General features: G+C 31.1%; 1 protein-coding gene across 1 annotated transcript in view; it reads right to left on the minus strand.

Moving 5' to 3' along the window:
* LOC137620809 (glutamate receptor ionotropic, kainate 1-like) overlaps positions 1-12,500 on the minus strand; it is an 82,568-nt gene that overhangs the window by 229 nt on the left and 69,839 nt on the right. The gene's annotated exons all lie outside the window — the stretch shown is intronic.

Consider the following 12,500-nt stretch of genomic DNA (forward strand, 5'->3'; position numbering starts at 1 on the left):
ATATATATATATATATATATATATATATATATATATATATATATATATATATATATATATAACATACACACACATGCATATATATATTATATATTTATTTATATGTATATATATTATATATATTTATACATGCAATATATATATATATATATATATATATATATATATATATATATATATATATATATATATATATACATACACTGTTGCACTTAAATTGTTTTTTATACTATAGAATCTAGTTTCAAACCATACTATATCTCCGATTCTCACAAAGTCTTTCAGGATGAGGCTGCGGCCCCCATACCCCGGTAAGCAAGGATTCCAAAAGTAGTGAAAGTAAGAGAAAAAGTTGTTATTTCCTAGATATTTTGATTCCTAGTTATTTTTGGAACTAGGAATTAGGAATGCAAAGAGAGAAGAGATTGAAAAAAATATTTGCTGATGAGAGGCATAAGGTTTAACGGTTTAAAGGCTGCTCATGAATGGGAGAGGCAAGGGACAGTGACATTGCCCTATCAAGCAGGACACTGCCCTAGAGACTGGCCATATATGCATATGATCAGCGCCTAAGCCTATCTCCACCCAAGCTAGGACCAAGGAGGACCAGGCAATGGCCGCTGATGACTCAGCAGGTAGACCTATAGGCTCCCCCTAAGCCCACCATTCTTAACTCACAAAGATGGTGAGATTGCACCGACTAAAGAAACTAAAGAGTTTGACCGGCACTCGAACCCCAGTTTAGTGTTCACTGGTCAATGATGTTACCACATCGATCACCGTCATAGTAAGATGATAAAAGAATGGAAGGGGATAGAATAAATAGTGATACCTGTAAGGTTAGTCAATGATAGTTAATGAGAATTGAAGTGATGGTACATTTTGGTGGTGAAAAATATGATTGGAGTTCCTGACCAAGGCTTGTAAGATATACGCGGATGCCGGAAAGGTTCCATTGGAATCATAGAGGAGAATAAAAGTGACTTCAAGTATCATTAGGGCATAATGTTACTCAGTATAGGAGGCAAAGTATATTATTTTTATTATTGTAATTAAGGCTTCTCTTCTCCAACCATCAAAATATATTCTTCACTACATTGTTGAAAACCGTAATTTTAATCGGAAATTTTGCGAAAAAAATATGCTGTTCTCAGGCGTATTTCAGTAAAATACAGGCGACCGTAATTTTACCTTATTTTATGATTATCTTTTATGAGTTGGTGACCGTAATATCACTCTTTTGCGTCAATATATCAGTTTTTAAAACGTGAAATGTTTGGCAAAGTTTATTCCAGGATTTTTACCGTTTTTCACTGCAAATTTTCAACAGTGTAAGAAGGAAAATATATTCTTTTCATTGTTGTAATTAAGGTTTCTCTTCTCAAACCGTGAAAATATATTCTTCACTACACTGTTAAAAACCCGTAATTTTAATCGGAAATTCTCCGTAAAAATATATTGTTATCAGCCGTATTTCAGTAAAATACAGGGCACCGTAATTTTCCCCTACTCTGTTATTATCTTTTACGGGTTGGTGACCGTAATATCACTCGTTTACGTCAATATATCCGTTTTTAAAACGCTAAAATCTTGCCGACATTTATTCCAGGATTTTTACCGTTTTTTACTGCAAATTTTTAACAGTAAGAAGGAACGTATATTCTTTTTATTTTTGTAATTAAGGTTTCTCTTCTCAAACCGTGAAGATATATTCTTCACTAAGTATATTCTTTTTATTATTGTAATTAAGGTTTCTCTTCTCAACCCGTGAAGATATATTCTTCACTAAATATATTCTAATTATTTTAATTAAGGTTTCTCTTCTCAAACCGTGAAAATATATTCTTCACTAAGTATATTCTTTTTACTATTGTAATTAAGGTTTCTCTTCTCAAACCGTGAAAATATATTCTTCACTAAGTATATTCTTTTTATTATTGTAATTAAGGTTTCTCTTCTCAACCCGTGAAAATACATTCTTCACTAAGTATATTCTTTTTATTATTGTAATTAAGGTTTCTCTTCTCAAACCATGAAGATATATTCTTCACTAAATATATTCTAATTATTTTAATTAAGGTTTCTCTTCTCAAACCGTGAAAATATATTCTTCACTAAGTATATTCTTTTTATTATTGTAATTAAGGTTTCTCTTCTCAAACCGTGAAAATACATTCTTCACTAAGTATATTCTTTTTATTATTGTAATTAAGGTTTCTCTTCTCAAACCGTGAAGATATATTCTTCACTAAATATATTCTAATTATTTTAATTAAGGTTTCTCTTCTCAAACCGTGAAAATATATTCTTCACTAAGTATATTCTTTTTACTATTGTAATTAAGGTTTCTCTTCTCAAACCGTGAAAATATATTCTTCACTAAGTATATTCTTTTTATTGTAATTAAGGTTTCTCTTCTCAACCCGTGAAAATATATTCTTCACTAAGTATATTCTTTTTATTATTGTAATTAAGGTTTCTCTTCTCAAACCGTGAAAATATATTCTTCACTAAGTATATTCTTTTTATTGTAATTAAGGTTTCTCTTCTCAACCCGTGAAAATATATTCTTCACTAAGTATATTCTTTTTATTATTGTAATTAAGGTTTCTCTTCTCAAACCGTGAAAATATATTCTTCACTAAGTATATTCTTTTTATTATTGTAATTAAGGTTTCTCTTCTCAAACCGTGAAAATACATTCTTCACTACACTATAGCGATAAAAGAATTTTGAAATACAACTCTTCGCACCACCAAACAATTCAACTTGGCCGAGGCAAAACTTCGTAAATTCCAAAAGTCATAAATCTTTGGTATCAAAAGACTGTAATGGTGAGGAATTCTTCTTCTTCGACCAAGTCTATCTGAAGAAAAGAATTCTTGGTTCCCTAAATCGCTTGTTCTTTCTTGCCCCCCCCCCCCCAAAAAAAAAAAAAAAAAAAAGAAAACATAACCAATGGGAGACTGCATTGCCAGAAAATATATAATGTTACAGTGCTCAGTAGATACTTATTATGAAGGATACATGGATAATGCATAGATTCACATTACATTTTTTTTTATGATACTTTGTTTCTCTGGATCCAACGGTTTTAAATTAAATTGGTTATATGTGTATATACATATATAAAAACACAAACATATGGGTATATAAATTTATATGTAAATATATATGTACATATATTTGTATATTATATATATGTATATTATATATATGTATATATACATATACAAATATATGTATACATTTATACATACATATATATGTATATGTATATGTATATATATATGTATATGTATATATATATATGTATATATATACATATACATATATATGTATACATTTATATATATACATATATATGTATATATATATATATATATATATATATATATATATATATATATATATATATACATATATATATAGATATATATGTATATATATACATATATATATATATATATATATATATATATATATATATATATATATATATATATATATATATATATATATACATCCATTTCCTAGTAGAGATATCATAACTTAGTGAAAGAATTTGCTCATCGCGATAATCAGCGAAGCTGTACTAGTCACGGGCACCCATATAAAGTTGGTTTGCTATGAGCGATCAGACCAAAATCTCCCACCATCACCAATCCGCAGTGGCCAGCGTGGTGGTGATGAAAACTGGCCAAACCCCAGATATGAATTGTCAAGTGTGAGGCCTTTGTCTTGCATTGGACTTGAAACGGCTGTTTTTATATATATATATATATATATATATATATATATATATATATATATATATATATATATATATATATATATATATATATATATATACTGTAAGGATTAGATGAGAAAGAGAAAAATCTCCCTGAAGGTTTAAAGGCCGCTCATGAATGGCAGAGGCAAGGGACAGTGATTGATTGATTGATTTGAGTTTTTCTGGCATCCTGAACAAGGGACAGTCACAATGATCTAGAGACTGACCATATATACAGATGATCAGCGCCAAACCCTCTCTCAACCCAAGCTAGGACCAAAGTGGGCCAGGCAATGGCTGCTGAGACTCAGCAGATAGAACTATATGCTCCCCCAAACCCCTTATCATTAGCTCATAAGGATGGTGAGATTGCAGCGACCAAAGGAACTAATAAGTTTGAGAGGGGCTCGAACCCCAGTCTTGCGTTCACCAGCCAGGATGTTATCACATCGGCCACCATAACTCTAGGAAAGATTGAATTATCCCATTAGTTCCACAAAGGACTGTATAGAGAGAGAGAGAGAGAGAGAGAGAGAGAGAGAGAGAGAGAGAGAGAGAGAGAGAGAGAGAGAGAGAGAGAGAGAGAGGGGGGTAGGAGGAATATAGTAAGGCTATAAAAAAGAAAGTTTAATTATAGTCTCCGGATTTCAAGAGTCGAACATACAAACATATATTCCCATAGAATTCGTTTCCCCATTTTTTTTTATTAATTAAACTAAAGTAATGTTACTCGTAGATTCCGGAAGAATTTCAATTGAATACATTGGAAAGAGAAAGACAAGGATTGGTAAAATATCTACGAACGAATTCGTGATTCTTATTGTAGATGACTTTGTTTCGGAAGTAAAAATAATTTTTAGTCTTTTTCCTGTCGTGATTTCTCTTCGAAATCTTTAAGCACATATTACCCAAATTCCTTTTAAATGTTGAGGAAAATCACTCTCAAAATAATTATATCTAAAATTCCTTCTCGATTTCTTTCTTCGTTGTCTTTCTTAAGTAATCAAATATATATCATTTTGACAATTAAATGAATGACCAAAATCTAAAAATTATTGTTCAGTGACCACTTTCCTCTTGGTAAGAGTAGAAGAGACTCTTTAGCTATGGTAAGCAGCTCTTGTAGAAGGGCACTCCAAAATCAAACCATTGTTCTATAGTCTTGGGTAGTGCCATAACTTCTGTATCATGGTCTTCCATGTTGGGTTAGAGTTCTCTTGCTTGAGGGTACACTCGAGCACACTATTCTATCTCATTTATCTTCCTCTTATTTTGTTGAAGTGTTTTATAGTTTATATAGGAAATAGTTATTTTAATGTTCTTAGATTTATTTTTTCCGTTTTCTTTCTTCACTGGGGTATTTTCCCTGTTGGTGCCCTTGGGCCTATAGCATCCTGCTTTTCCAACTAGGGTTGTATCCTAGCAAGTAACAATGATAATAACAATAATAATGATAATAATAATATTAATAAAACTTTACTATAGTATTCTATGTTTCTTTTTTTCCTTTCCTCACTGGGCTGTTTCCCCTGTTGAAAACCTTATAGGGCTTCTAGCATCCTGCCTATCCAATCAGGGTTGTAACTGAGCTAGGAACAACAATAATAATAATAATAATAACAATAATAATAATAATAATAATAATAATAATAATAATAATAATAATAATAATAATAATCATTTATTTATTTCCTTATTTCCTTTCCTCACTGGGCTATTTTTCCCTGTTGGAGCCCTTGGGCTTATAACATCTTGCTTTTCCAACTAGGGTTGTAGCTTAGCAAGTAATAATAATAATAATAATAATAATAATAATACTATTCTATCAGGTCCCTATTTTCCTTTCCTCACTAGTCTGTTTTCTCTGTTGAAGCCCTTATAGGGCTTATGCAATCAGGGTTGTAACTGAGCTAGGAACAACAACAACAACACCAACAACAATAATAATAATAATAATAGTAATAATAATAATACTATTCTATCAGGTCCCTATTTTCCTTTCCTCACTGGTCTGTTTTCTCTGTTGAAGCCCTTATAGGGCTTATGCAATCAGGGTTGTAACTGAGCTAGGAACAACAACAACAACACCAACAATAATAATAATAATAATAATGATAATAATAATAATAATAATAAATAAATAAATAAATAAATAAAAGTTATTATCCATGACCTGTACACTCTGCCAATAACAATCAGACCTGTGCATCATGAAGTGAACGAATGCACCCAATTTGCCTGTCCAGTGGTGCCCTCATCGGCACTAATGAAGACTACGCCCTCGTGCAAATTATGACCCGAAGTTCGCTTGATTATCTGGTGAGCCGAGGGACCCTTGGCTTCATTGCCTTGATCTGCATAGCCAATTCGGTGATGAGATCTAGATCATCGCTGATGATGGTGGTGTGATGATGATGGAATTTAATATTCATCATTATCATCGTCATGATTATTAGCGTTGGATTCATACTGATGAATTGTGGATGTTTGTTTTATTGACGAAATTTTGGTTGAATTCGATTGTGTGGTGGAATGAATTATTATTATTGTTGGTGTGTTTTGTTACTTTGAGTGTGTTTTGAAGACCGCTCGTGGATGACAGAGGCAAGGGACATTGACAATACCCAAAGCTAGGGACTGACCATATATATATATATATATATATATATATATATATATATATATATATATATATATATATATATATATATATATATATGTATATATATATATATATATATATATATATATATATATATATATATATATATGACATATCTGTTTTGACGTTGTTACTGTTTTTAGAATGATTTATTGATAGTTTGTTCTCATCATTTATTTATTTCCTTATTTCCTTTCCTCACTGGGCTATTTTTCCCTATTGGAGCCCTTGGGCTTATAGCATCTTGCTTTTCCAGCTAGGGTTGTAGCTTGGCTAGTAATAATAATAATAATAATAATAATAATAATAATAATAATAATAATAATAATTATATATGATCAGCGCTGAAGTCCCTTCTGCCTCCAAGCTAGTACCAGGGAGGACCAGGCAATGACTGCTAATGATTCAGTAGATAGCCCTACTGTACGTTCCCCCCAAACCCCTATATACCTCACAAGGATGGTAAGATTACAGACACTACAAGAAACTATCGAGCTTGAGCGGGACTTGAACTCCAGTCTGCAGAGACGTTTCCAATTCGAGTCTCGCTTAAACTCGTTAGTTCCTTTGGTCGCTGCAACCTCACTCTCCTTGCGAGCTAAGGATGGGAGGTTTGGGGAGCCTATAGGTCTATCTGCTGAGTTATCAGCAGCCATCGCCTGGTCCTCCCTGTTCCCAGCTTGAATGGAAAGGCGGCTTTGGCGCTGATCATATGGTATAAATGGTCAGTCTCTAGGGCATTGTCCTGCTTGATAGGGCAATGTCACTGTCCCTTGCCTCTGCCATTGTTGAGTGGCATTTAAACCTTTAAACCACAATCCCTGTCTGTGGGTGTTCAACAAAATATCTCAAGAACACAATAATAGATTTCAGTTATTATTATTATTATTATTATTATTATTATTATTATTGTTGTTGTTGTTGTTGTTGTTATTAAATTAATATTATTATAATTATTATCATTATTATTATTATTATTGGATTACTATTATTATAATTATTATCATTATTATTATTATTATTATTATTATTATGATTATCATTATTATTAGTATTAATATTATTATTATCATTATTATTATTATTATTATTATAATTATTATTATTATTATTATTATTATTATAATTAAAATTATTATTATTATTATTAGTAGTAGTAGTAGTATTATTATTATTATTTCAATGATTCTATCGGATATGCTAATTCCTATCATAGCATCAAAAGTGTTATGGAGCTAATGGATTTAGCCGTATCCATAAGCAGACATTATAATAACTCGAGAACTTGAAAAGGTGGATTTTCTTTCAGAAATTTAATACGCAAAAGCATCGACGGATTTACACAAACATGAATGAATAATGACGTGTTTTTACGAATGTGCGTATGTAAGTGTGTACATGTTTATGTGTATAATTATACCTGTGTTTGTGTATATAAATGAAGTTATAAGTGGATGTAAAGAAAACTTTGTCTGACGGGTATGCATAAATGTATAGGAGATTGGATGGTTTGAGTGTATTTCTGGTGCTATGCATATGTATATTTCATATTTTGTTTGTGTGAAGTAAAGATGTAAACAAAGACGAGAGGATGTGAAAAAAGGCATAGGATTATTAGCGAATGAAAGCCTGTATGACAAGGGAAGAAAATAGTGAAGATGGAAACTACAATAATTAAAAAAGTAAGCGATAATTAACATTATTATTATTATTATTATTATTATTATTATTATTATTATTATTATTATTATTATTATTATTATCATCATCATCTAAGTTACAACCCTAGCTGGAAAAGCAGGATACTCTAAGCCCAAGGGCTCCAACAGGGAAGGATAGCCCAGAGAGGAAGGGAATTAAGGAAACATATAAACTATAAGAGAAGTAATGAACAATTATGATAACATATTTTAAGAACAGTAACAATATTGAAATAGATTTTCAATAAATAGACTATAAAAAGAGACTCATGTCAGCCTGCTCAATATAAAAACAAAAACAAAAATCCAACCGAATTGTTTTCAGAAGAAAAAAATAAAAATAAATCAGTCTATGGAGAATAGTATCAACATTTAAAGAGAATTTTCATAATAATTTATAAAAAGACTTATGTCAGCGTGTTCAATAAAAAAAAAAAAAAAAAAAAAAAAAAAAAAAAAAAAAAAAAACATTTGCAGCCTGGTTGAACTTTCGAAGGAAAAGCAACCGAGTTTTTAAAAATAGAGGCAATGAAGAGCTGTAACATTTAAATAGATTTTTCAAAAATAGATTATAAAAAAAAAGACTCATGTCAGCCTGTTCAATACAAAAAACAGTCGCTGCCAGTTTGGACTTCCGAAGGATAAAAGTAACCTAGTTGTTTTCAAATAAGTAAAAAAAAAAAAAAAAGTCAGAGGCATTGAAGAACAGTAACAACATATAAATAGATTTTTCATAAATAGACTATAAAAAGAGACTCATGTCATCCTGTTAAATACAAAAAAAAAAAAAAAAAAAAAAAAAGCATTCGCTGCCAGTTTGGAATTTCGAAGGAAAAGCAACCTAGTTGTTTTCAAAAAAAGAAAAAAAAAATCAGAGGCATTGGATGGTCAGGGTCCAATGACCGGAATGTCGATTTTCGCTGCTATAAATAATTGAAAATGCGAAACCAATACAATTTTTTTTAGTTTTTTAGTTGGCCAACGTAACCAGCAAAACACATTGCGAAAGGAAATGTCGATCTAGATTCTTTTTCCAAGGATCAATATTTGATCGCCTTCGAAGGAGCTGGGAATCAATTCTTGGAACTTATTGAAGGCAGTTGGAATGGTTCCCTAAATTCTAACCCCCCCTCCCCCTTCCTTCTGGCTCCCTAATAAAGAGGAGGAAATGAATTCGATGAAAATAGATTGCTTCTATAAAAATAGTGGTAGTTTGCTTGGTTGGTGAAAGCCATCTTTTGAAATGCAAAATACAAACTTTGGTAACTTCGGTATGCATTTTCAAGACTTGGTTCCTTATCTGAAAGGTCTGTTTTATTCCTATTGTTCTGAGCAGCACCCCTTACCTGAAAGACCCATTTTACCCCTATTGTTCTGAGCAGCACTCCTTACCTGAAAGTTCTTTTTTACTCCTGTTGTTCTATGTTGCGCTCACCTGAGAGACCCCGTTTTGCCCCTATTGTTCTGAGCCGCACTCCTTATCTGAAAAACCCATTTTACCTCTGCTGTTATAAGTGGCACTCATTACCTGAAAGACCCGTTTTACTCCTGTTGTTCTGAGTGGCATTCCTTAGCTGAAAGACCCCTTTTACTCCTGTTGTTCTATGCTGCACTCACTTGAAAGACCCGTTTTACCCCTATTGTTCTGAGCAGCACTCCTTATCTGAAAAACCCATTTTTACCTCTGCTGTTCTAAGTGGCAGTCCTGACTTGAAATAATCATTTTACCTCAACTGTTCTAAGTGGGACTCCTTCCCTGAAAGACTTGTTTTACCCCCTATTGTTCTGAGCAGCACTCCTTACCTGTATAAACCCATTTTATTCCGGTTATTCTAAGCCCGTTTTACCCCTATTGTTTTGAGCACCACGCCTTACCTGAAAGGCCTTTTTTTACTCCTGTTGGTCTATGCTGCACTCACCTAAAAGTCCCGTTTTACCAATATTGTTCTGAGCAACACTCCTTACCTGAAAGGCCTCTTTTTACTGTTGTTGTTATACGCAACACTCCTTACCTGAAAGACCCACTTTACCCCTGTTGTTCTGAGCGGCACTCCTTGCCTGAAAGGCCATTTGTACCCATATTGTCCTAAATAGCACTCCTTACCAGATAGACCCATTTTACTCCTTTTGTCCTAAACAGCACTCCTTACCTGAAGATCCAATCTACCCATGTTGTTCTAACCATTGTACTAGGTAGAAGCCAGACTAGATAAAGGCGTTGCACTAGCAATCACAGATTAATTATTTCATTATTTAGTCTACTACCTCAGGATAGTTTCTTGAAACTAAAATATAAAGCGCTTAGAATATTCTCTATGGCAATTGTCATCTGTTAGAACTTAGAGCTAAAGAAATCACCAAAGTTGTATAAGCCGCTCTTTCCCATAAGCAGACTTGATTATATAAACAGTTGTTCTTTAAGACATTTAGAACAAGTTCTTTATGGTATTTTCGTTAATGAACCCAGGATTAAAACTTATCTAGTCCAGAGTCATTGACCAAAAAAAAAAAAAAAAAAAAAAACAGACATTTTGATGCTAAACAAGACTTTGAAGGTTTGATTTTGCAAAGAACACATTTAAGACATTAAATTTGATTGTAATAAAAATTAGAAATATAGAATATATATTGAGAATAATAAAGAGAAAGCCTTGTATAAGCTGCTCCTTACCATACGTGGACTTGAGCAGATAAACAGTTGTTCTTTAGGACATTTAGAACAAGTTCTTCTTTATGTTTTCGTTGATAAAAAAAAAGGATTAAAATCAATTCAGTCCAGAATCACCTACAAAAAAAAAAGACATTTTGATGCTAAAAAAGACTTTAAACATTTGATTTTGCAAGGAACAAATAAAAAAACATTTAATTTGATTGTAAATAAAAGTAAAAATATAAGAAATATATAGAGAATAATCGACTGATAGACACAGAGATACATAGATAGATAGGATGGTTTTGCTATCGATCGTAATATCCCAGCACATATATTATAGCCAGAGAAGAATATTCCAGTCCAAATATATTTTCCTCATAATGCAAAGAATATATCATTTTCTTATCCAAACAACTCGAGATCATCAACACCGCTGATTCAATTGCAAGAATATATTTCCATACATTTTGGAGCTCACGATATTAATATTTGCCATCAAATATTGACGTTCATTCTTTGGAGGTATTCAGAAAGAAACACATTCAATGTGTACCTGTTAGGTATCATTGTGGCCCATTACTATTCTTTAATTGACCTGATAAATTTACCAGGGGTTTACGGGCGTCATTTCCTCACAGTGCCAATCAAAGTTTGGGAATTATAAGGTCGTGTATATATATATATATATATATATATATATATATATATATATATATATATATATATATATATATATGTGTGTGTGTGTGTGTGTGTGTATTTATACACTTATATATATATATATATATATATATATATATATATATATATATATATATATATATATATATATATATATATATATATGTATATGAACATATATATATATATATATATATATATATATATATATATATATATATATATATATATATATATGAACATATATATATATATATATATATATTAATATATTTATATATATATATATATATTTATGTATGTATGTATGTACTTATATATATATATATATATATATATATATATATATATATATATATATATATATATATATATATATATATATATATATATATATATATGTGTGTGTGTGTGTATGTGTGTGTATATATATGTATATATATGTAATGTGAGTGTATGTGTGTATAAATATATATATATATATATATATATATATATATATATATATATATATATATATATATATATATATGTGTGTGTGTGTGTGTGTGTATTTATATTTATATATACATAAATGTGTATGTGTCCGTATATATACACGTCAGTGCTTGTGTTTACCTGCATTTCCCTCAATCGAAAATGGCAAAAATAAGTCCGTCCATGAAACTAGTTTCTGACCCAACCCAAAACAATTCTCTTATTTGACCTTTCCAAAAATAAAAAAGAAAGTAAACTACATTTTTTCCTCTCCCAAATATACTCATCAAAACACACAATCAGAGATGAAGTTTCCTCGGCACAGATGAAAGCATTCAGCGAGACGGGAAATATTCCAGTTAAGGGGAAAAATTGGGACAGAAGAGAAGGTTTGTGTGGAAAAAATAGGTGTTGGAAATTGCCCTTTGTCGACGGGTTGTAAAATCGTTTAAAGATGAGTTACGGAGGTGATATGGCTTCAGTTTTAATTGGCCCTGGGCCAGGGTATTATTCGTCGTGTTCTATTTTATAACGCGTCTGGGAAAAGAGAAA

The sequence above is a fragment of the Palaemon carinicauda genome, chromosome 27 (assembly GCF_036898095.1).
Source record: "Palaemon carinicauda isolate YSFRI2023 chromosome 27, ASM3689809v2, whole genome shotgun sequence".
Lineage (NCBI taxonomy): Eukaryota > Metazoa > Arthropoda > Malacostraca > Decapoda > Palaemonidae > Palaemon > Palaemon carinicauda.